The sequence below is a fragment of the Manis pentadactyla genome, chromosome 11 (assembly GCF_030020395.1).
Source record: "Manis pentadactyla isolate mManPen7 chromosome 11, mManPen7.hap1, whole genome shotgun sequence".
Taxonomy (NCBI): Eukaryota; Metazoa; Chordata; class Mammalia; order Pholidota; family Manidae; genus Manis; species Manis pentadactyla.
The window spans coordinates 45,743,556-45,767,529 of NC_080029.1; the positions used below are offsets into that span (position 1 = coordinate 45,743,556).

The following is a 23,974-nucleotide window of genomic DNA, read 5'->3' on the forward strand; positions in this document are numbered from 1 at the left end:
TCCTGCCTTAGTTGAAAAGTAAAGTTAAGGTATCATGATTAAAACAAATTAAAGCAATGGACTTAGCTTTCGAATTACAGAAGGGGCTGTGCCTTATATCTAGCTGAATCTTCAACTTCTAATATTGTATGTGTTCCTTCTTACAAAAACGTAGTTCTGAATAGGCAAAAAATAAAAATTAGTGAATAAATGAATGACACAAACCACCTTGTTACCACCTGGAAAGACATATATCCTCCCCACATTGAGAATCACTGGCTGTAACTGAAGTTAATGTCGCCTGACTTCTTAAATAATTTTGCCTACAGTTGAGTCTTGCTACTTCTATTGGTAACATAAATCTGATGCAGAATGGACCAGAAAAATATCATCATGGAAAATCCAACACAAGTATCCATACCATATAGAGCTATAAAATTCTGACACACTAGAGTGAAAACCTGGCTTTTTGACCCAGCAGGTGTCTGTGAATCAGAAAACCATCAGCTTTGATAGGCCTACAGCAGTCATTGATTCTATCTCCATCTCTAGGTTCTTGATAGATGAGTGTGTAAAGTACTTTTCTTTAGAGAATTTCCCACACAGTGAATCATTTATCCACTTTAATCTCGTCCCACCTCTAACATGTCTTCAGTTGGTATGAAACAAACCAAACTCCGAAATGAGAACTTTCTAGGATAAAAGTACTAATTCAAGCTCTTTGACATACTTGTCAAACAGACAATGCAAAAAAAAGAAATGTCTTGTATCCTAAGATGTAAGATGTGTAAGTTTTAAAAAAATTTAAAACTCTTCTGAGAGGCTCAAACTACAACTGAGCAGTTAGCTCCTCCTTCCTTCTGGAAAACCAAATGATAGCCCAAGTGGGGAGAAAAATAAGCTCTTGATAGAAATATCATTTGCTTTCAAAAATCCTTTTTCTACCGATAATTGAACACTTTCAGACATCAAATCACACTATACAAAATAGGAAGAAAAAAACATATATATATTAAAGAGTGCTCATAAATTAGTAAGTAAAAACAAATGCCCTAGTGGAAAAGGAGACAGAAGAAAAGGATCAAAGTACAACTGCACCATAAATACAGGAAAACTTGTCATGAAAGAAGTGCACTGAAAAGAACAAGCTACCAAACAAAGGTCCTTTGGTTTGTTGTTAGTAATATCCACTGTAGGAAAGTGTTCAAGAATACTCAAATGTTCACAGAAACATTCATTGGCCCAACCTCTCAGAAGGATGGGCCATGGTTAACATACAATGTGCAAAATGTTAAGAATGTGTGACCCTGAAATTGCCCTTACAGGTATAGATCCAAAGTAATAACCATGCTTTAAAGGATATTTATTGCAGCATTTGTAAAAAACTGGAAATAACCTACATGACCAAGTGTAAGGGTCTGATTTCAGAAATTATGGAAGAGCCATACTATGAAATGCTATGTAGTCAATTAAAACTATGGTTGTAAAGAGTTTATGGTGATGCATTAAAATGAGTGACACATTCAGTTTAAAAAGGCAGTTTAAATATATTTTTTCACAGAACAGCTTATAAAATACATACCACTAAAATATGCTCATATGGTCCTACTTTTGCATATTTGTGACTTGATGGAAGGAAAGAAAACTTTAAATATATAGAATGAAATGAGAAATAGGGTTATAGATGTTATTTATGAGGTTTTCTTTCTTTTTCATTTTTTCTACCATAGAAATTCTCATAAAATATTGTTTTTAAAGAATTCCTCTATCCAATTTATAGAACCTGATTTGCACAATTTGAAAAACCTTTTCAGACATAGGAGAAAGTATACTTAATAAAATAGACTTCTCAGAAATAGCTTGTGTCAAATTCCATTTCATCCATTTAATGCTTCTAATTCTTCATACAGTAGTGTTATCTAGTGTAAACTTAGATTGGGACATTTATTTTAATCAGAAAACATGTTAACAATTGTGTTGCCAAGCAATTGGGTAAAGGGCAGTTAGTGAAGGCTCTTCTATTTTAAGTAATTAAATCATACTAAAAGTTGCATAATAACCCAAACATAGTTATCTAGCTCGTCCCATTGAACAAATTTTGCTTTGAGTGCCTACTATGTGCTAAGCACTGTACTTGATCATTAATTTGACAGAACCTTCTTCAATGCTTTGGACCTGAGATAAAGGAAAACTCAAGTCTTAAGGGTTAATCTGGGCAGTTGCCCCTAAACCTAAAGCCTAGTGGAACAACAGTTCCTCTGGCAAAAATTCCTCTGCCGAATAAAGGAGACCCTAGTTGTTTTATCCCTCAGCTGCTATGTCTTATCTGTAAGCTCTCTAACTCCTGCACATGCAAAACACCCCACCCTAAACTCAAATCTCAACCCTGAACCGCAATGTGCCAAAAATGAAGTCGGTCTAGCACATAATCACAATTCCAGTGGTAAAATAATGCAATGCTTTATTTGAATCACATTTCAATGAAAGCAGGCCAATTGAAGCCACCTGTTACTTGCATAGACCTCTCTTAGAGCAACGCAACAACCAAATACTATATATATATATTTATTCTTTATGAAAGAGCTCAAAGGCCATTTCTAAAGGGAAGGTTCTAAATGGGACAGCTGGCAATAGACTGGCTGAACCTAAAGACCCCACACCTGCCTTTCACAAGGCACTGGTAGCTGAGCGCACTGTGATGGACCGTGACTACATACAGGGACAAAACCAGTGGAAAACATACCAACCCTGTAATTCCTAAGAGCAGTCTAGCTAACAGTCTAACTGTGAACACCAAAGTCTTTTAAATTCTATAAAATACTATTTGCCTGAACAGTGTGCGCATCTTTTCAAAAGGTTCACTGAATGATACCAGAGTTACGAATAACCTCTTTAACCTTCTGTAGGAACAGCCTAGATTTCCAACAGCTGTCAAAATAGATTCCAGTATCCATTCTACTCAAATGTGTTAGAAGATCTTAAAACTGTCAGGAGTGGCAGGATGTGGTTAACTTAGTATAAAATGTAACCTAGCTGACCACCAACTACAGAGAAATACAGAAAGCTCAAATTGGCTCAAAGAGAAAAGATCAGTCAAAGGAAGGACAAGGAGGAGAACACGTCCAGGAACAGGTGAAGTCCCAGCTCCGTGCTCAGACACAATGGGCTTTAGCTGACAGGAGCTGCGGAACAGAATTCTGAACAGCCGCGGCATTCACTCCCCGTAAGAGGGGGATCCCTCCTAGGCGTCACTCATGCTTCTGGGACTGGGGCACTCACAGGTTCAGGGTAGTGTTGTCAGATACAGCAGATAAAAACACAAGACCTCCAGTTACCTTTGAATTGCAGATACACCATAAGTAGTTTTGTTTTGTTTTTTAGTGTAGGTGATATAAGTATGCCCCATTATTCATACTATATCTGCAATTCAAAGTTAAGGGGGCATCCTGTGTTTTATCTGGCAGCCTTACACAAGGGTGATAAAACATAGGCCCTTCCCTCCTGGAGCTAGTGTTCCAGTATAAGATATCAATATAAAAAGGTAAACATTTTGTACTCTTTATTCTAAAAAATGAACTCTCATATGCATTTCCCCAAGATTCACCAATTCTTTATCTTCATCACCTTACTTACAACCATGTGAGTGTAAGTTGCAGACATTATGTCCCTCCACCCCAACAGACTTCAGTATGCATCTCCTAATAATAAGGATATTTGCTGATGGGACCAAGGCATAATTAGAATATTAAGGAAATTGAAAATTGCTATATTATCCCTTACACTGAATATAGTCCACATTTATATTTCACGAATGGTTGCAATACTGTCCTTTATGGCAGTGTTTTTTCCCAGTCAGGATCCAATCCAGAACCCCATGTTGCATTTAGTTGTCACCTCTGTAGCTTGCTTTACCCTGGAACGCTGCCTCAGCTAACACAGTGACTGTGATCCAGGGAGCTAACTGCTCAGCTGGTGATGTGCAGAGCCGGGTGGGGGCACCAGGATGGCAAGGCACTGCCTTCTCCATTTTCACACACAAGTACCTGCCCTATCCAAATAACAGCTGATGAACACCACTCCCCATTTTAACTCTTGAGGAGTTCAACAAAATACCCAAGTATTTCCCGTTTTAATTCTGGGAATCTTTCCCCCTCTCAAGGAGGAATGGGGAGAGTCTTAAAGAAAACCAGCGGGAGCAATGTGTGTCCAAATGATGCCTATCTAAAATGCTGCAAACTAAACATACAAACACCACAAGTATTTCCATGTCACACGCCAACTGCTTAATATCAGAATCACGCATGAGATTCAAGTTCGATCTTCATAGTTCACAATTTCAATATTTTAACTGTACTCAGATCATCGGCAATACCACAAATAATCTGGATAATTTGCTAACGCAGCTCATTCTGCCACACACACAAAAATGTGGGAATAGGGAGGTTTTGTTTAAAAAACAAACAAACAAGAACAATGACAAGAAACCATTCTCCTTTTCAACTAACACTTGTTCAGTGAAAGGTAATGGTGGAGGAGAGGAGCGGAAGATGGCGGCGTGAGTAGAGCAGCGGAAATTTCCTCCCAAAACAACATATATCTATGAAAATATAACAAAGACAACCCTTCCTAGAATAAAGACCAGAGGACACAGGACAATATCCAGACCACATCCACACCTGAGAGAACCCAGCGCCTCGCAAAGGGGGTAAGATACAAGCCCCGGCCCGGCCGGAGCCGAGCGCCCCTCCCCCCAGCTCCCGGCGGGAGAAGAGCAGGCAGAGCAGGAGGGAGACGGAGCACAGGACTGCCGAACACCCAGCCCCAGCCATCCGGGCCAGAGTGCAGGGCCCTCGATACTAGGAAAACAGGGCAGCAAGAACAGTGAGCGGGCACTGGAGGCCGGGTGTCGGAGGACATAAGAAAAGCGCGCAACCATTTTATTTATTTATTTATTTTTGCTTTTTTGCTGTTTTGTTTTGGCGAGCGCTTTTTGGAAGTCCTAAAGGGATAGGGACCCCAATACTAGGGAAACAGGGCAGCAAGACGGGTGAGCAGACGCCCGAGGCTGGCACTGGAGAATAAAGAAAAACGAGCGACCACCTTTTTTTTCTAATTAAAAAAAAATTTTTTTTAATTGAAAAATTTTTTTCTTTTTTTTTTTTTTTTTTGGTGGTCGTTGTTTTGTTTTGGCAGGTGCTTTTTGGAAGTCTTAAAGGGGCAGGGCAGGTCACTTAATCCAGAGGTAGGGAATCCGGGATCTCTGGGCACCCTAACCCCTGGGCTGCAGGGAGCAGGGAGACCCCTTACGGAGATAAATAGCCTCCCAGCTGCTCCTGCTCCAACGCGACTCCACCACTTTGGAGTAGCTGCCCGAGCCAGGCCACGCCCACAGCAACAGCGGAGATTAACTCCATAGCAGCCGGGCAGGAAGCAGAAACCCTGTCTGCGCGCAGCTGCGCAGCACAAGCCACTAGAGGTCGCTGTTCTCCCAGGAGAGGAGGGCCACAAACCAACAAGAAAGGAAGTCCTTCCAGCCGTCACTTGTCCCAGCTCTGCAAACTATTCCTATCACCATGAAAAGGCAAAGCTACAGGCAGACAAAGAACACAGAGACAACACCAGAGAAGGAGACAGACCTAACCAGTCTTCCTGAAAAAGAATTCAAAATAAGAATCATAAACATGCTGACAGAGATGCAGAGAAATACGCAAGAGATATGGGATGAAGTCCAGAGGGAGATCACAGATGCCAGAAAGGAGATCGCAGAAATGAAACAAACTCTGGAAGGGTTTATAAGCAGAATGGATAGAATGCAAGAGGCCATTGATGGAATTGAAATCAGAGAACAGGAACGCATAGAAGCTGACATAGAGAGAGACAAAAGGATCTCCAGGAATGAAACAATATTAAGAGAACTGTGTGACCAATCCAAAAGGAACAATATCCGTATTATAGGGGTCCCAGAAGAAGAAGAGAGAGGAAAAGAGATGGAAAGTATCTTAGAAGAAATAATTGCTGAACACTTCCCCAAACTGGGGGAGGAAATAATCGAACAGACCACGGAAATACACAGAACCCCCAACAGAAAGGATCCAAGAAGGACAACACCAAGACACATAATAATTAAAATGGCAAAGATCAAGGACAAGGAAAGAGTGTTAAAGGCAGCTAGAGAGAAAAAGGTCACCTATAAAGGGAAACCCATCAGGCTAACATCAGATTTCTCAACAGAAACCCTACAGGCCAGAAGAGAATGGCATGATATATTTAATACAATGAAACAGAAGGGCCTTGAACCAAGGATACTGTATCCAGCACGACTATCATTCAAATATGACGGTGGGATTAAACAATTCCCAGACAAACAAAAGCTGAGGGAATTTGCTTTCCACAAACCACCTCTACAGAACATCTTACAGGGACTGCTCTAGATGGGAGCACTCCTAGAAAGAGCACAGCACAAAACACCCAACATATGAAGAATCGAGGAGGAGGAACAAGAAGGGAGAGAAGAAAAGAATCTCCAGACAGTGTATATAACAGCTCAATAAGCGAGCTAAGTTAGGCAGTAAGATACTAAAGAGGCTAACCTTGAACCTTTGGTAACCACGAATTTAAAGCCTGCAATGGCAATAAGTACATATCTTTCAATAGTCACCCTAAATGTTAATGGGTTGAATGCACCAATCAAAAGACACAGAGTAACAGAATGGATAAAAAAGCAAGACCCATCTATATGCTGCTTACAAGAAACTCACCTCAAACCCAAAGACATGTACAGACTAAAAGTCAAGGGATGGAAAAACATATCTCAAGCAAACAACAGTGAGAAGAAAGCAGGGGTTGCAGTACTAATATCAGACAAAATAGACTTCAAAACAAAGAAAGTAACAAGAGATAGAGAAGGACACTACATAATGATAAAGGGCTCAGTCAAACAAGAGGATATAACCATTCTAAATATATATGCACCCAACACAGGAGCACCAGCATATGTGAAACAAATACTAACAGAACTAAAGGGGGATATAGACTGCAGTGCATTCATTCCAGGACACTTCAACACACCACTCACCCCAAAGGATACATCCACTGGGCAGAAAATATGTAAGGACACGGAAGCACTGAACAACACAGTAGAGCAGATGGACCTAATAGACATCTATAGAACTCTACATCCAAAAGCAACAGGATATACATTCTTCTCAAGTGCACATGGAACATTCTCCAGAATAGACCACATACTAGGCCACAAAAAGAGCCTCAGAAAATTCCAAAAGATTGAAATCCTACCAACCAACTTTTCAGACCACAAAGGCATAAAACTAGAAATAAACTGTACAAAGAAAGCAAAAAGGCTCACAAACACATGGAGGCTTAACAACACGCTCCTAAATAATCAATGGATCAATGACCAAATCAAAATGGAGATCCAGCAATATATGGAAACAAATGACAACAACAACACTAAGCCCCAACTTCTGTGGGACACCGCAAAAGCAGTCTTAAGAGGAAAGTACATAGCAATCCAAGCATATTTAAAAAAGGAAGAGCAATCCCAAATGAATGGTCTAATGTCACAATTATCGAAATTGGAAAAAGAAGAACAGATGAGGCCTAAGGTCAGCAGAAGGAGGGACATAATAAAGATCAGAGAAGAAATAAATAAAATTGAGAAGAATAAAACAATAGCAAAAATCAATGAAACCAAGAGCTGGTTCTTCGAGAAAATAAACAAAATAGATAAGCCTCTAGCCAGACTTATTAAGAAGAAAAGAGAGTCAACACAAATCAACAGTATCACAAACGAGAAAGGAAAAATCACGACGGACCCCACGGAAATGCAAAGAATTATTGGAGAATACTATGAAAACCTATATGCTAACAAGCTGGGAAACCTAGGAGAAATGGACAACTTCCTAGAAAAATACAACCTTCCAAGATTGACCCACGAAGAAACAGAAAATCTAAACAGACCAATTACCAGCAACGAAATTGAAGCGGTAATCAAAAAACTACCAAAGAACAAAACCCCCGGGCCAGAGGGATTTACCTCGGAATTTTATCAGACATACAGGGAAGACATAATACCCATTCTCCTTAAAGTTTTCCAAAAAATAGAAGAGGAGGGGATACTCCCAAACTCATTCTATGAAGCTAACCTCACCCTAATACCAAAACCAGGCAAAGACCCCACCAAAAAAGAAAACTACAGACCAATATCCCTGATGAATGTAGATGCAAAAATACTCAACAAAATATTAGCAAACCGAATTCAAAAATACATCAAAAGGATCATACACCATGACCAAGTGGGATTCATCCCAGGGATGCAAGGATGGTACAACATTCGAAAGTCCATCAACATCATCCACCACATCAACAAAAAGAAAGACAAAAACCACATGATCATCTCCATAGATGCTGAAAAAGCATTTGACAAAGTTCAACATCCATTCATGATAAAAACTCTCAGCAAAATGGGAATAGAGGGCAAGTACCTCAACATAATAAAGGCCATCTAGGATAAACCCACAGCCAACATTATATTGAACAGCGAGAAGCTGAAAGCATTTCCTCTGAGATCGGGAACTAGACAGGGATGCCCACTCTCTCCACTGTTATTTAACATAGTACTGGAGGTCCTAGCCACGGCAATCAGACAAAACAAAGAAATACAAGGAATCCAGATTGGTAAAGAAGAAGTTAAACTGTCACTATTTGCAGATGACATGATACTGTACATAAAAAACCCTAAAGACTCCACCCCAAAACTACTAGAACTGATAACGGAATACAGCAAAGTTGCAGGATACAAAATCAACACACAGAAATCTGTGGCTTTCCTATATACTAACAATGAACCAACAGAAAGAGAAATCTGGAAAACAACTCCATTCACAATTGCATCAAAAAAGATAAAATACCTAGGAATAAACCTAACCAAAGAAGTTAAAGACTTATACTCTGAAAACTACAAGTCACTCTTAAGAGAAATTAAAGGGGACACTAACAGATGGAAACTCATCCCATGCTCGTGGCTAGGAAGAATTAATATCGTCAAAATGGCCATCCTGCCCAAAGCAATATACAGATTTGATGCAATCCCTATGAAACTACCAGCAACATTCTTCAATGAACTGGAACAAATAATTCAAAAATTCATATGGAAACACCAAAGACCCCGAATAGCCAAAGCAATCCTGAGAAAGAAGAATAAAGTAGGGGGGATCTCACTCCCCAACTTCAAGCTCTACTATAAAGCCATAGTAATCAAGACAATTTGGTACTGGCACAAGAGCAGAGCCACAGACCAATGGAACAGACTAGAGAATCCAGACATTAACCCAGACATATATGGTCAATTAATATTTGATAAAGGAGCCATGGACATACAATGGCGAAATGACAGTCTCTTCAACAGGTGGTGCTGGCAAAACTGGACAGCTACATGTAGGAGAATGAAACTGGACCATTGTCTAACCCCATATACAAAAGTAAACTCAAAATGGATCAAAGACCTGAATGTAAGTCATGAAACCATTAAACTCTTGGAAGAAAACATAGGCAAAAACCTCTTAGACATAAACATGAGTGACCTCTTCTTGAACATATCTCCCCGGGCAAGGAAAACAACAGCAAAAATGAGTAAGTGGGACTATATTAAGCTGAAAAGCTTCTGTACAGCAAAAGACACCATCAATAGAACAAAAAGGATCCCTACGGTATGGGAGAATATATTTGAAAATGACACATCCGATAAAGGCTTGACGTCCAGAATATATAAGGAGCTCACACGCCTCAACAAACAAAAAACAAATAACCCAATTAAAAAATGGGCAGAGGAACTGAACAGACAATTCTCCAAAAAAGAAATACAGATGGCCAACAGACACATGAAAAGATGCTCCACATCGCTAATTATCAGAGAAATGCAAATTAAAACTACAATGAGGTATCACCTCACACCAGTAAGGATGGCTGCCATCCAAAAGACAAACAACAACAAATGTTGGCGAGGCTGTGGAGAAAGGGGAACCCTCCTACACTGCTGGTGGGAATGTAAGTTAGTTCAACCATTGTGGAAAGCAGTATGGAGGTATATCAAAATGCTCAAAACAGACCTACCATTTGACCCAGGAATTGCACTCCTAGGAATTTACCCTAAGAATGCAGCAATCAAGTATGAGAAAGATCAGTGCACCCTTATGTTTATCGCAGCACTATTTACAATAGCCAAGAATTGGAAGCAACCTAAATGTCCATCGATAGATGAATGGATAACGAAGATGTGGTACATATACACAATGGAATACTATTCAGCCATAAGAAAAGGGCAAATCCAATCATTTGCAGCAACATGGATGGAGCTGGAGGGTATTATGCTCAGTGAAACAAGCCAAGCAGAGAAAGAGAAATACCAAATGATTTCACTTATCTGTGAAGTATAAGAACAAAGGATAAACTGAAGGAACAAAACAGCACCAGAATCACAGATCTCAAGAATGGACTAACAGGTACCAAAGGGAAAGGGACTGGGGAGGATGGGTGGGTGGGGAGGGATAAGGGGGGGAGAAGTGGGGGGGTATTAAGATTAACATGCATGGGGGGGTAGGAGAAAAGGGAGGGCTGTACAACACAGAGAAGGCAAGTAGTGATTCTACAACATTTTGCTATGCTGATGGACAGTGACTGTAAAGGGTTTATGGGGGAGACCTGGTATAGGGGAGAGCCTAGTAAACATAATATTCATCATGTAAGTGTAGATTAGTGATACCAAAAACAAAACAAAACAAAACATAACAAAAAAAAAAACGGCAGTTCCTGTGTGGTAACCTCCAATGAGTTCTACACAAGGGTATAAAGGGCATATAAAAGTGTAGGCAAAGGGTCTGTTTGCGTTTATACAGAAGATCAAAGCCTAATTGGGCTACCCCGAAAATGAACTAAGATACTATATGAAAGAGAACTTCCAACATCAGCACTCTCTGGAAGACTCATGCCAGAAGATGATCATCAAAAAACCCCAACAAAGATCCACGCACTGCTACAGCTGTAGATGCACTCATCCCACCAGCTCCTGGACTTGCCATGGGAATGAAGGAGATATCTAAGCTGGCCTGTGCATACAGTAAAACAACAAATTTGACTGGATCTATACTGTTGGAACTCAACCAAGAATTAGGAGAAGTGCAAATTGTAGCGCTCCAAAATCTTACAACTACAGACTATTTACTGTTAAAAGAACATATGGCATGTGAACAGTCCCCAGGAATGGGTTGTTTTAATTTGTCTGATTTCTCTCAGACTGTTCAAGTTCAGTTGGACAATATCCACCATATCATAGATACGTTTTCACAAATACCTAAGGTGCCTAACTGGTTTTCTTGGTTTCACTGGAGATGGCTGGTAATTACAGATATGCTTTGGTTACGTAACTATACTCCTATTATGTTAATGTGTGTGCGCAATTTAAGTAGTAGCTTAAAACCCATACATGCTGAAGTTACTCTACAAGAAGATATGTCAAAGAAATAATCAATCTTCCCATGTTTTCTGCCGCCTGCTACTTCTATAGCTTTTCTTCTTCCTTCCTAATTACAACCCTTAAATAGAATTCGTGCCTCATATCAAATTTACCGAGTATCATAATTCTTCCAAGTGGTAAAGATACCTCAAGACAAATGCTGGGCATAGAAGCTACAGGGCATAAATATGCAAAGAAATAAAAAGCTAACCATTTCAAACAATAAGGCTTCTCTCTCACTTACCAACTTAACATTTCCCTCTATGGCCCCGGAAGATGACTGGTTAGCCAGAGACGGGTAAGATTCCTCAAGGGAGGAACAACCTAAGACAGGCACAGTCGCAGGGGGGTCATCAGGTGAGAAATTGGGGATCAACAGAGGTGAGGCTTAGAACCTCACCCCCCCTGTTCTGAGAGAAATCTTCTGCATACGTGGATGTTTTATTGCCCTTGTCTAGCTTGGATTAACACATAGTCTACAGGCACACACCTGATCATCTACATTTGCTCTCTTACAACACTAAACTATGTTTTCTACCTTTATCTTTTATCTACCTACCACTTCAGCATTTTATTAAAAATAATAATAATAGAGAAATGTGGTATCCACATATAAATCAAGTATAAAAACCAAATGAGTATTCATATTTGAACTGACTGTTTATAGTTCATAATGCATGAGCAAAACCGAAAGTTTCTGTGATGACTGCCCTTGTACTGTTCACTATGTAACTTATTCACTATGTAAGAATTTGTTCTCCATGTAAGAACTTGTTTGTTATGCCTCAGAAGATTGGAGACTGACGAAAATTAGGCTTGGGGTGGATTAATGATTGTGCATTGAGCATTGACTCCCCTATACAGAATTTTATTGTCGTTAACAACCATTTGATCAATAAATATGAGAGATGCCCTCACAAAAAAAAAAAAAAGAAAAGAAAGGAAAGGTAATGGTGGAAACAGTATTAAAGAATAACAAGCAAAGCATAATTATATTTTTGTTTAGCTGAGGTATATAAAAATACTTGTAGTTTCCCACTGAATAGTTTTAAGAGGGACAATAACTTTTATGAAGTTACCTCTTTAATAATAAAACTAAAAAAAAAAAAAACCTTAATTATCACAAATTTTTAAAGAATCCAGACTTGCCAATTTATGCATAGAATCCCTATGGCAAGCTCTCAATGGTTCCACGATCACTCGTACTGGAATATTTGCAGACAGGGATACAGTGGTCGTAGCACAGCATTTTAATAATCTTCCCCAAAAGAAATTATTTGGCACTGACATCCTTGCCCTTCATCCTTGAAGATAGTGCACCCATATCTACTCACACACTACTCTCTGACAAGTCACAGCCAGGCCAGCCTGCAGGGGCTGTGCACCATTCAGCTCCAAGCCCTGATTGAACATTAGATGCAGGCCCAGTTCCAGGCCCAGAGGTGGCTGGTGTTCAAGAGAACCACGTACTTATTTTCAGCTCTTACTAATCAGCATTTCAGCTCTTACTAATGAGCAAAAGCTTGGAGAAGGAACCCATGGTTATCTTTTCCTAGACCTTTTAAGCACTCACATTCCTGAAATTTTTTATCCTTTTGTTTCAGTTGGTCCTTTGAGAAGAATGTCAAATATCACATGCAGTTTACTAAGTACTTTACCCAGCCACAACCCCACTTCATCCTGGTAATAGCCCCGTGGCTTTCATAGAAGTAACTCCATTTCACAGATGAGGAAACCAGCACAGACAGTTTAAATGATTTTCACAAGGTGACACGCTTCTGAGTGATGATGCCCAGGTCTGCTGTAAGGGACTAAAAGGTAACAGCATCTTTTTCTCTCATCTGGCCATTATCACAGACCTCTTGGTTACAGCAATAGGATTAGTATCTTGTCCTGCTTTCTTATTAAATTTTCATTCACTTAGGTTTTTTCACAACCTACGTGTAAGCCCCTTGTAAACTAGGGCTATAAGTTAAATTTCCTATATTCATTCACCCATTCTTCCAACAAAAACATACAGAGGACACCTGTGTGCTGGGCACAGTATTAGGTGCTAGAGGACAAAAGTGACTAAGACACAGGCTAGCCTGGAAGGTGAATGATGACAGTGCCCTGTGACTGGTGCTGTAAAGGAGGTACCTGCAGGTGCCAGGGAGCCCTAAGGGGTTGGGATCAGGAGGAGTCATGGTTGGTCCACCACACCACCATGCAAAGGATCTACTTCACCAGCCAGCAGATGAAATCTCTCCCATAGGCATATCGTGAGTGACACCCAGCATTCTGCTGGGCTTTAGGGTAACTCCAGAGTGGCTGAATCCTATTCCCACACCAAGAGGGCATTACTGGAACTGTGATTAAAACATGCTAAAATAAAGCCAAACCTTCCTATCCTATTACTCTCTGCCATTGCAAAATAGGAGTGCTAACCATCTCTCAGTAAAAACAAGTCTGCACTTTATTGTGAGCAAAGAAATGAAAAAGAGGAGCATCTGGAAATGACTTCATGAAGACCACCCTAATGAATGCTGTCAGGTACACAGAGCATCAAACAGTCATTCAATATGGTGGTCATGGTGGACAAGTTGGCCAGGGTAGAGTTGCAAGATGCTGAGGTGTGGGTCATAGATGGTGGGAAAGTGACTGAGTGTAACACCAGGCCGTCCCTTCCAAGCCACTCTCTTGGCCAAACTCAGGTCTTCTTGCTTCTGCAACTGAAGGGCTGGAGTAGAAAAGGTCTCTTCTTAATTTTATACTGCTGGAAAATGAAGTAAGTAGAATTCACTCTTACACAAACCCTAACATATGTTTTACTAAACTAATCTTCAGAACTTTTCCACCATTTACAAACAACAGGAGAGCTTGTAATTTACAGTCTTCAAGTTGGTGCTTTGCCCAATTCTAGATCCTGAGGAGATCCTGACCCAGCTCATCAATTGCTAGTTTGTCAGTGTCAAGGGTGCCATGAGCTATTAGATGACACATTCCTCATTCTTTCCTCTCTGCAGCTTGCAAAGCCTGTTTCCTTCCCCAAGTCCTGCCCGTTCATGCAGGGGTGGCAGAAGCCTCTGTCCCATGAGTTTTCCTCATACAAAGGGATATCTCTGAATCAATGGCTTTCACTTAATTTCTTTTTTAAATGCCAGTGGAAAAAAGAAGCCAAGCCAGATCAAGCTTCATGGAATTAAAATGTGATAAACAGGAGGGACTTTAAAAAGGACAAGGTGAAAATTCTTCCAAGATTAAATTTATAAAAACGTTAGAGTGAAACATATTAAAATCATCACTAAATATCCTTAAGTACTTGTCATTTAAATGCCAACATTTTTATTTACCTAACTGGAAGAGATCTGCAACATGCCTGCAGTGGTGAGGATCCAGCATGGGCTCTGGGATGAGAAAGACCTTGGTGACCCCAGCACATTTCCAACCACACTCAACCTAAGGGTCCTCATCTGTAAAATGGAAATGGTATCTGCTTTGTGGGACTTACATGATTTAGTAACCAGTTATTAAGCACGTACCATGTGCTAGACTCTGGGTAATAACAGGCACATCATCTAATTATTGCAATATATCACATTAAATTTTCACAGTCATTAGTTCTGGTTCTTTGTACAGTTCATCTATAAAGTAATTAGACACAGTGGTTGTGTGTATGTGTAACTATCTGCACAGTGCCAGACACATGGAAAGGGCTTTAAAAAAGAAAGAAAGAATATATGCTATGGTGACTTTTAGAACTACATGGAGAGAACAAAATAGACTTGGAGATGGAGACTGCAATGATGAGTTACCTCTGCTAATAAATGACTGACACACTCAGGGCTTACCACTGCTCTTGTGGGATCCAAAAGAGAAACAAGATTCAATTCAGTTTACTAAATCTTTTCTTAAACACTGGAGCCCCACTCAGGAGGGTGACCTGGCCTCACCTCACTGCCTACTTCAGAAAGAATAGAAAAATCACTCGATAGGTGTATTTCTTAAACAAACAGCCATAAATCTGTGGCACAAACAGGTCAAGAAGTACAGGGAAACACAATGAAAATAATCTGACAACTTCCGAGACCACCCTTATCATTCACTCATTCATTCATCCACTCATTGTCTCTTCTCTCTTTTCCTCTGCTCCTGACGGTTTTATTCTCTTATTCCTGATTCACAGAAGTCATAGAATCTTAAGGTTAGAAGGGACTTTGGAGGTCATCCAAGAGATCACAGCTTCTATGAGATCATGTGTGTGAAGAATTCATTAAGTCACCTGGCCCAGAGCAGGTGCTCAACAAACAGGAGCCAGTCTTATGTAGAAGCACCATTCTATGCTCTGCACAATGCTAACTGCTTGTCCACCTCCGGTGAGACCCAAGCTCCTGCCTCTTGGAGCAGCTTATGCCATTGTTTGGGAGCTCCATCATCACACGGTTTTCTTTACTTTGAGCTAAATGACCTTTAGCTTCTACACACTGACCTCTACATGGATACAGAATTAAATCCCTCAACTCCAAGCCAGCCTTTCAAGGAGCCAGTGATAGTTGTCATGTTCTCTGTTCGTCTTTTTCTCCAGTCTACCTGTTCCCCAGGTGCTCAGGTGCTCCATCATTCTCTTTCCTCTGACCACATCCTGATTCATCCATCTCCCTCTAAGTGTGTGCCCAGAACTGCTCCCCAGACTAAAGGGATGGTGCAGCCTGTACAGAAGACCTGTTCTGCATACAATGTTATTATATATATAATATATTAGTAAAGGGCTAGTAGCTTTGGAGGCACCCACATTGTGATATTATTCACACTAAGCTCTACTAAAAGCCAGAAGTCTTTTTCATGCATGTTTCTGCTGAACCACTCCTGCTGTAACTGAGGTCTAGGGGATGCAAAGGTAGGGCCTATGCTTTTAGTGCTTTAAAAGTCATCTTGTTATAGTCAACGATTTTGAATCATTTTTCTGTCATCACGCCCTCAGCCATTCCTCTTGATTCATTCGCAGATTTGATAACTGCACCTTCTCAACCCAGCTCACACTGCAGTCCTTGCCGCAGCCCCCAGCTGCAGGCGCATACAACCTGACAGCACCCTGCCTCAGTGGGACCACTGCTCTCCAGCTCTCCATGGTGCAGGATGCCATGGGAAGGCACAGCACTCACACAGACGCAAACCTGGTAGTGCAGGGCCGCAGCACCCAGGGCAACCCTTGACTGAGGGGAGAGGGGAGTCATGGATAAATGCCCACCTCTCCTGCCCCTTCCGAGGCAGTCTGTGTGGCTCCTCAGAGGGTCCCCGTGGACCAGGCCCCAGCTTCCCATGGCAATGACCAGCTTAGTAACACAGGTGTTGGCTTTCCCTCCTTCCCTGTTTCTTTCCCCCAAGTCCCCTTTTGTATCCTTGGGATTGTGTCCAAAATAAACCACCTATACCCCAGCACTTGCCTCGGGCTCTGCTTACTTGAGGAACCCAGACTAAGTCACATGTCAACATGGATAATGATGTAGAACATGTGAGTCCTGAGCCCTAGGAGCACCAAACACCTCCCTTAAGGCTGACAGTGGACACAACCAGGCCTGACAGTCACTTAAAGCCAAGGTAATGCCACCACTAACTCTTGCCCAGCACCCAGGTCTCTGTTTCATTCATCAGGAAGTAAAGGGCTTTATCAAGGCTGCACTGAAACCTTGATGTGGAATGTTTACCAGAATTCCTATGATCTGCCCAGAAGACAGAAGTCTCTCCATAAATGCACTCTTCCTGCCTTTCCCATTCCCGCACCAAAAAGGAAATGACATTAATTCTCCATGACCTGTTCTTCCCATTCTTAGGGGAACCAGGCTGCTGTCTATTCCTTCATCCAAATGCTTGCAAATCAAGTTTTAAATACTCTTCTGGTATCATGCCCAGGAAGATACAGACCAACTTTCTCCCTGCTTCTTTTCTTCTTCAAGTGGAGACAATGTTATTTATTGAGGCTTCTGATGATTCCCTTATTCCCTTCCCACTCTTCAGAAATTCAAGTGGTTCAGCACTGCCATTTTAGTCACGCATTTAAATTGCATATTTGGTGCACATATTTACAAGATTAAATGTATACAGGAAAAGTCAATGCTCTATATGTATTTATGCTGCACACACAAACACTTGAATCCAAGATAAGCTGCCTCAGAAATTCTGATGACTGCCCTTTATGGGTATGCGCTGGGGTGCGCTGGGGAAATAGGAAGAGATCTCTCCCATCCGGTCTCGAATTAACATTCCAGCTCTTTCCAGCTCAACTTTATGGTCCACAGCGTCAGCAAAAATGAATCTTTCCTGGAGCCTCATTTTCCACGGGACACCGATCATTAGAATGCCTAGAAATTCCAGCAGGGGCACCTTTAAAGCACTGGGGGAAATGCTACAGCACAGCACAGCGCTGTCCTCCTCAATCCCAGACTCAATTTGGGCTGTGAGAGATGGTTCGAATGTCTCTGAGCCTGGGAAAATCACAATGCATGGCCACAGATTTTCAAACGGCTCTCCTTGGAGTTAGGGTTGGGGAGTGGGAATGGGGAGGAGTCACCATCCACTTCCCATATGTTTTCATCTGCAGAGAAAAATCTTCTTTGATATACATCTGTAAAGTTTGAAAGCCAATGCACCAGTTACTTCTAAATTACCTTCTACCTCTAAAAGTCTATGATCTTTCTATTCAGAGATCCACACAGGTACACAGACCTGCAGCAGCCTCATCAACTGGGAGTTTATAAGAAATGCAGGAGCTCAGTCGCCCCCACCCCAACCCCAGACCTTCTCAATCAAGGTTTTTATTTTAACTAGATCCCCAAGTGATTTGTATACACATTAAATTTTGAGAACTGGTCTAAGACAGTTAATCTTTTCTTATAGGTGTTTAAGATGTTTCTGCTTAACACTGTTCTAATCAAAGTAACATGCAAAAGTATTTTACTGGGAGGAGCCAAGAAAACTAAGTCTCATAATTTTATGGATAATTTTATGGACAGAAATATTTGGGTGAGCAGATGTCTTGTTTTCCTACTCTCAAATATGTTAGAAATCAGAGAAGTGTTTGGATTGCTCCTTCCATTTGAGAACTCATTCCTGATGGACACCATGCTTCACACTCCCTTCTGCCTTATGTACTCCTACTCATCCTTCAAAGGCCCAAGAAGCCTGCCCCTTACATGGCCAATGCCCAGAGTCCCCTTATACATACATGTGGTTTCCTTAATGAAACACACATTAGAGATACTAAGAGGGCAAGAATCTTGTGAGCCTTAAAGCACTTGTTTAAAATGACACATTCAAATTTACTTCTTCCATCATTACTTCTCAGACTACCCAACCCACCATCCTGCCCTCACCCTTTCGTTCAACTCCAGTTTTGTTCTCTCATCAGAACCCAAGCATTAGGTAACTATTTATGGTCTAATTATTTTATATATACATATATGTACACACATATATATATGTATGTGTGTGTACATATATATTTGCTTTATCTCCACAACTCAAGCATAAGCTCCTTGAGAGGAATCACTACACATAACTCACCATTTGACATAGCACCTAGCTCTCTGCTGTGATAATTGGTGAATTAATATGTGCTGAGCAACTGGGTCCCACAGTTTCTGACTTGATATTCTTTGCCAGGCACCATTTAGTGGTATTGCCCATTGCGTAAAAGAAACCATTGAATCATTTGATTGATGTTTTCCCTTAGTAAATGAAGAGAAGGAAAAGCATACTAAAATGTTGACATGCAGAGTGGGAACAAAACCCTAGAACTAGCTCATGAGTCCTACGGAGATGACAAGCCCCATAAAGGCAAGGTAGCCTCTCCAAACCCCAAGCTGGCTCCTGGGGTGCAGGCTTCAGAGCAGGCCCAAGGCTTGACTAGCTAACGGAGAGAGGTAGAGCCCTTGGCTCCTGTTCTGAAAGTTCTGCTTCCTTTGCAAGAGTCCTGCTTCAGGTAGCTTCCACAGCTCAGAGGAAATGTCTGATTCTGCATCTTAATCTATGTGAAGTGGATGAACTCAGTAATAAGCCTTGGAAGGAATGATTAGGAGGGACAGAAAGGAAGGAACAAGCTAAAACTCAAGGTAGTAATTATATCTTAGAAAGGTAAAAAGATTTATATGAGCACCACACCTTTCCAAGCAAGTAAGTTACATAAGGCATTTCACTCATGGATGAAAACCTCCTAATCTCTCCTCAGGTCAGAGAGCAGAAGTATGTGCTCTTCTCTGGTGGTGTCAATTCTCTTGAGAACTACACCCCTGCAGGATATACTGGGAGATTTTCAATAACTTCTCAGTCCTTAAGAACCCTCATTTCACCCTGGTTTGTTTATTTAAACATAAACAAACTCATTTGACTGCTCTTACGTTTGTCTACCTTTTACTGCTTTGATAGGCCTGTTAATAACACAAGCTCAGTTGCACAAGGCCTTAAGCACCCAAGCTAAACAACCAAATCGAAGTTATTCACAAAAAAGAGTGTGAATATGTATGACTTATTACCCATCATCCTACACAAACCTCCCAAAAATTGTAATACCTTAAGTGAAGTGTTCCAGATATAAAGTTCTTCATACATTTTATTCAACAAAATGATTTCTTTTTACATTCACCAAATAAAGGAAAAGGTGTTGATAAGTTATTTGAGGAAATTGGGTCAGTGCTGCATTTTTTTGGACCCAACGTGATAAAGATTAGAACAGCAAAGCTAAAATGCAGAAGATGGACCCAAGTAGACTCTTATATTTTCAGGGTCCCAAGTCATCTCCAATCTCTTCTTGATAATTCTTTAAATGGAAAGATTTCCTATCATTTAGGAAAACATTATTCATACAAGTTCCACATTAATTAGAACCAAATCTAAATGTGGGGGATAGAATAGGTCCTTGCTGAGTTATTAACAAGTAATTTCTGGAGAACAACAAGGTTTATTAGCTCCATCTTCAGATGAGAACACTGAAGCTTAGAAATTAATTGATTAGCCCAGTCGACTGATTTCAGTATCTATACTCTAACAATCCTCTGGGCCATAGACACTCCCATGGATATAAATAAGTGGACACCTGGACAATCCCTTCTTTTCTTCTCTATAGCAATCCCTTCTTCTCCCTAATATATCAACGCTGACAGCAACAAAGCTGCCCCAAGCAGACGAGGCCACCAGGTGACCAAAATGGAAACTGAACCAAACTTTGTTTTGCTTCTCCCATTTTTGCCTCTCAAAGAACAATGCATATGCTGAAAAACTCTTTCCCAAAAGTGTACACACACATACACACACACACCTTTCATCTTTTAACTTTCTTCTTAACATTTCCAAGGTCTTCTTGAGTTTTCAGTCATCTCTGCAGGATTAAGCTCAAATACCTTAGCTGGCAAGTCCTGCACACCCACCACTTCTGGTTTAACGTCCGCCTCTTGCAGTTCATCATTTTATGTTCATCTAGCCACTCTGAACTCACTGTTTCCTGAACTCAACCACACCCTTTCTGAAGGCTGTATTTTTACAAATGCTATCACTTCTGCTTGGAAAATGTCTTCATGCCAGCTCTCTATAATCCTTTTTACTCTCTATAATCCTTTTTACCTATTGAACCAACTCCTATCCATCCTTCAAAGCTCAACTCAAACGTATCTCCTCTCCAGTGAAGTCTTCCCTGACTCCCCTTCCCCTAGGCAGTTAGCTGCTAGGTTCACAGTGCTTCCAGAAACCCTCCCATCCACCTCTTTTGTTACCATATCTATGTTTCAGACACTGTATTAGTCATTTACTCAACATTGGGTGTCTATGTACCAAATAATGGAATATAGCAAGTTACCTTTTTAGTCTCACTGTAGAACACAGGGCCAGGAAAGGAGTAGGCAGTCAAAAAAATGTATGTCAAATGAATAGGTTAAAGAACTACATACCAGATCTTACCCAGTATCATCAGGAAAACCTCTATTCTGCTTTCCTTTTACTCCATTTGGGACCTAAAAAAAGCAACTCAGGGTATGACATACCTGTACTATGGAAACCAAGAACTATAAAACTCACAGAACCAATAGCTTCACCTTCTAAAGAGAGTAAATGTTTCCACAAGTCCTTTTCAATTTCTACCACTAGATTTGTCTCAAGCACCACTATTCCGATAATCCTCTCTCTTGTATTGACTTGTAAGTAAAGCAACAATCTTTCTGCCATTTATTTACTACAAACCTCTGCAATTTCCCCTACAAGATATGCAGTTTTGTGAGTTGATAAGTCTTTGTGAATTCACTTCAGAATCTCCATTTATTACATTGTTACAGTTGGAAAATAAATTTCAAGTCCAAATTACAAATGGCACAAATATACAGTGCCACACAACCTATTTTTTTCTGGGGAATTACAGGTGAAGTCAGTGAGTTCCATTTTTGCCATTTTTTTCTATGAAATGACCTGAAACAATTTCATCTACAAACTGAAACTGGCCAAAATTCTCAATGTTAATCTGGGCTGGGGGCTGAAGAGATTTTTATCTACAGCTATCAGGATTCTGGAAACAAGCCTCTACTTAGGGAGCCGATCATGACCAATAACCTGAAATGAACACACACACACACACACACACACACACACACACACACACACACACACACAAGCCATAGGAACTGACTCAACCATTTTCTCTGGATTGCAGATGACCATGAACTTGAGGCAAAGTTTGAACCAGTGAACCACTAGATTCTCAATAAACACTAAATTTAAGATAATGAATTGTAACAAAATACAGCGCATGGACCTCAAATAAACCACTGTTAAGTGTGAAGGATTATCTTTGTTTAAAGTCAGTCATAGAGTAAACAGAGCCTAGTTCATACTATAACTAATCTTTTCTATTATACTGAGATCAAGACCCTCAATGAATTTGGTTCCCATTCACCAAGTTTTAAAATCTCTCAACACTAGAAGAAATATGTACATTTGTTTAATTGACTATTACTAGATAAAGTGATACATGATGATTTTGCTATAGAAAACCTCAGCTAGCCAATGAATGAGTCATTCTACACAGCCTAGTTTTCTGAATGGGTAAGAGCTTTACACACCAAAACAGCTTTGGAGGTTAATTATCTTGAATGTCAGTATTTCCAAAGCTTATGGCGTATTTCCCTCTATTCTGAAAGAGTGTATTTTAAAATGTATACTTTTGGATAGTTCACTCTCATTAATGGTAAATAGCAATTATGGATTTATGCCATTTATAGAGTAATGCCTGCAGGGTGGATTGAGAGTTCCTACCCTAATATTCCCACACCTCCAGGGCTTTTGCTCCCAATTCTTGTGTCTAAATCCTGTCTGCTTCCTGGTTGTCAGGCTGTCGGGGGTCACTTTTCACTGCAGGTTACAGCAGCCCCTCACCCCATTTCTACACGTACTATCCCTAATGTGCTATGAATTATTTTTCAGACTTAAAAACTGTTAGGATTGTTATCTAAAATAAGAGTAAGTATGTTTAAGAAAGGGTCTGAAGTATTCCCTCAGACTTCATGCCATCTATTCTGTTGCTGAGGGAGCCTTTTTGCCCCTTTCCTGGTCCTTGGCCAGGTTCCAGATACATAAGAGAGCCACACTCCAGACACACAGGTATGACAAATCCTTAATGCAAATCCTGATGCTCTTTGTGAGCCCCTTACTGAGAAGTAAACCAAATCATCACATGACCTCACTAATGAATTTCTGTCCTGGCCACACTACCAAACAAGTAAAACAGTTTCCAAGGAAGCAAAATGTCGAGGTTGAAAGTTTAATCTGAAAACTAGAAAATGGTCCCTATCTTACCTCACGGTACTAGATTTTTGTATATCTACAGCATTTAGCATCATAAACAGGGTAGGTTTACACAACTATGTATAGCAAAATAATTTTTTTGAGGGAAAAAAGTTACCACATGACTTTTAAAAACTTACAGAAGTTCATTTTTTTTCTTGGTTTATCAAATTACATGATCTTTAAATTAAGCAACTTCTTTTTATATCACACATTTAATTGCTTCACTCACTAAACTGCTGCTATATTGGGAGAAGTCTTCTCCTTTGCTCAAAGGGAAAATATATTGCTCTAACACTTGAATAGATTAATTATTATTTTAAACAGTCCTCAGAAGCACTGAAGTCAAGCATACAACATAAATTACTGTACTTACATCCTCTGCATTCTATAAAATGCTCAAGTTTACATAACCTTGTTTGTCAAATCTGAGAAAGCAAAATCAAGCAGGGAACCGGGCTACCCTGTCACCTTAAGGATGGAATTTTTTTAAGTGGGTAATCAGTTATTCCTAGTTAAGCTTCCACACCCTTAAGCAGGAGACCTGCCCTCCAGCTATTTGTGAATGTGGATCAGGAAGGGGCCGTTGCCACCCTTGTGAGTAACCAGGTAGGTTGTCAGGTTTGGGCCAAAGCCCAGTGGGGCCCGCGGGGTCGCCCTCAGTACGACCCT

The 23,974-nt window shown here is 40.5% G+C and overlaps 1 protein-coding gene and 1 long non-coding RNA gene across 6 annotated transcripts in view; both read right to left on the reverse strand.

Moving 5' to 3' along the window:
• Positions 1 to 23,974, reverse strand: part of SAMD4A (sterile alpha motif domain containing 4A) — a 206,089-nt gene that overhangs the window by 178,752 nt on the left and 3,363 nt on the right. The gene's annotated exons all lie outside the window — the stretch shown is intronic.
• On the reverse strand, positions 14,966 to 23,971 carry LOC130679507 (uncharacterized). The gene is made up of 3 exons (XR_008992487.1): positions 22,108 to 23,971; positions 16,926 to 22,072; positions 14,966 to 16,337 (listed from the first exon to the last, which is right to left on the reverse strand). It is a non-coding gene; the product is annotated as an uncharacterized LOC130679507 (long non-coding RNA).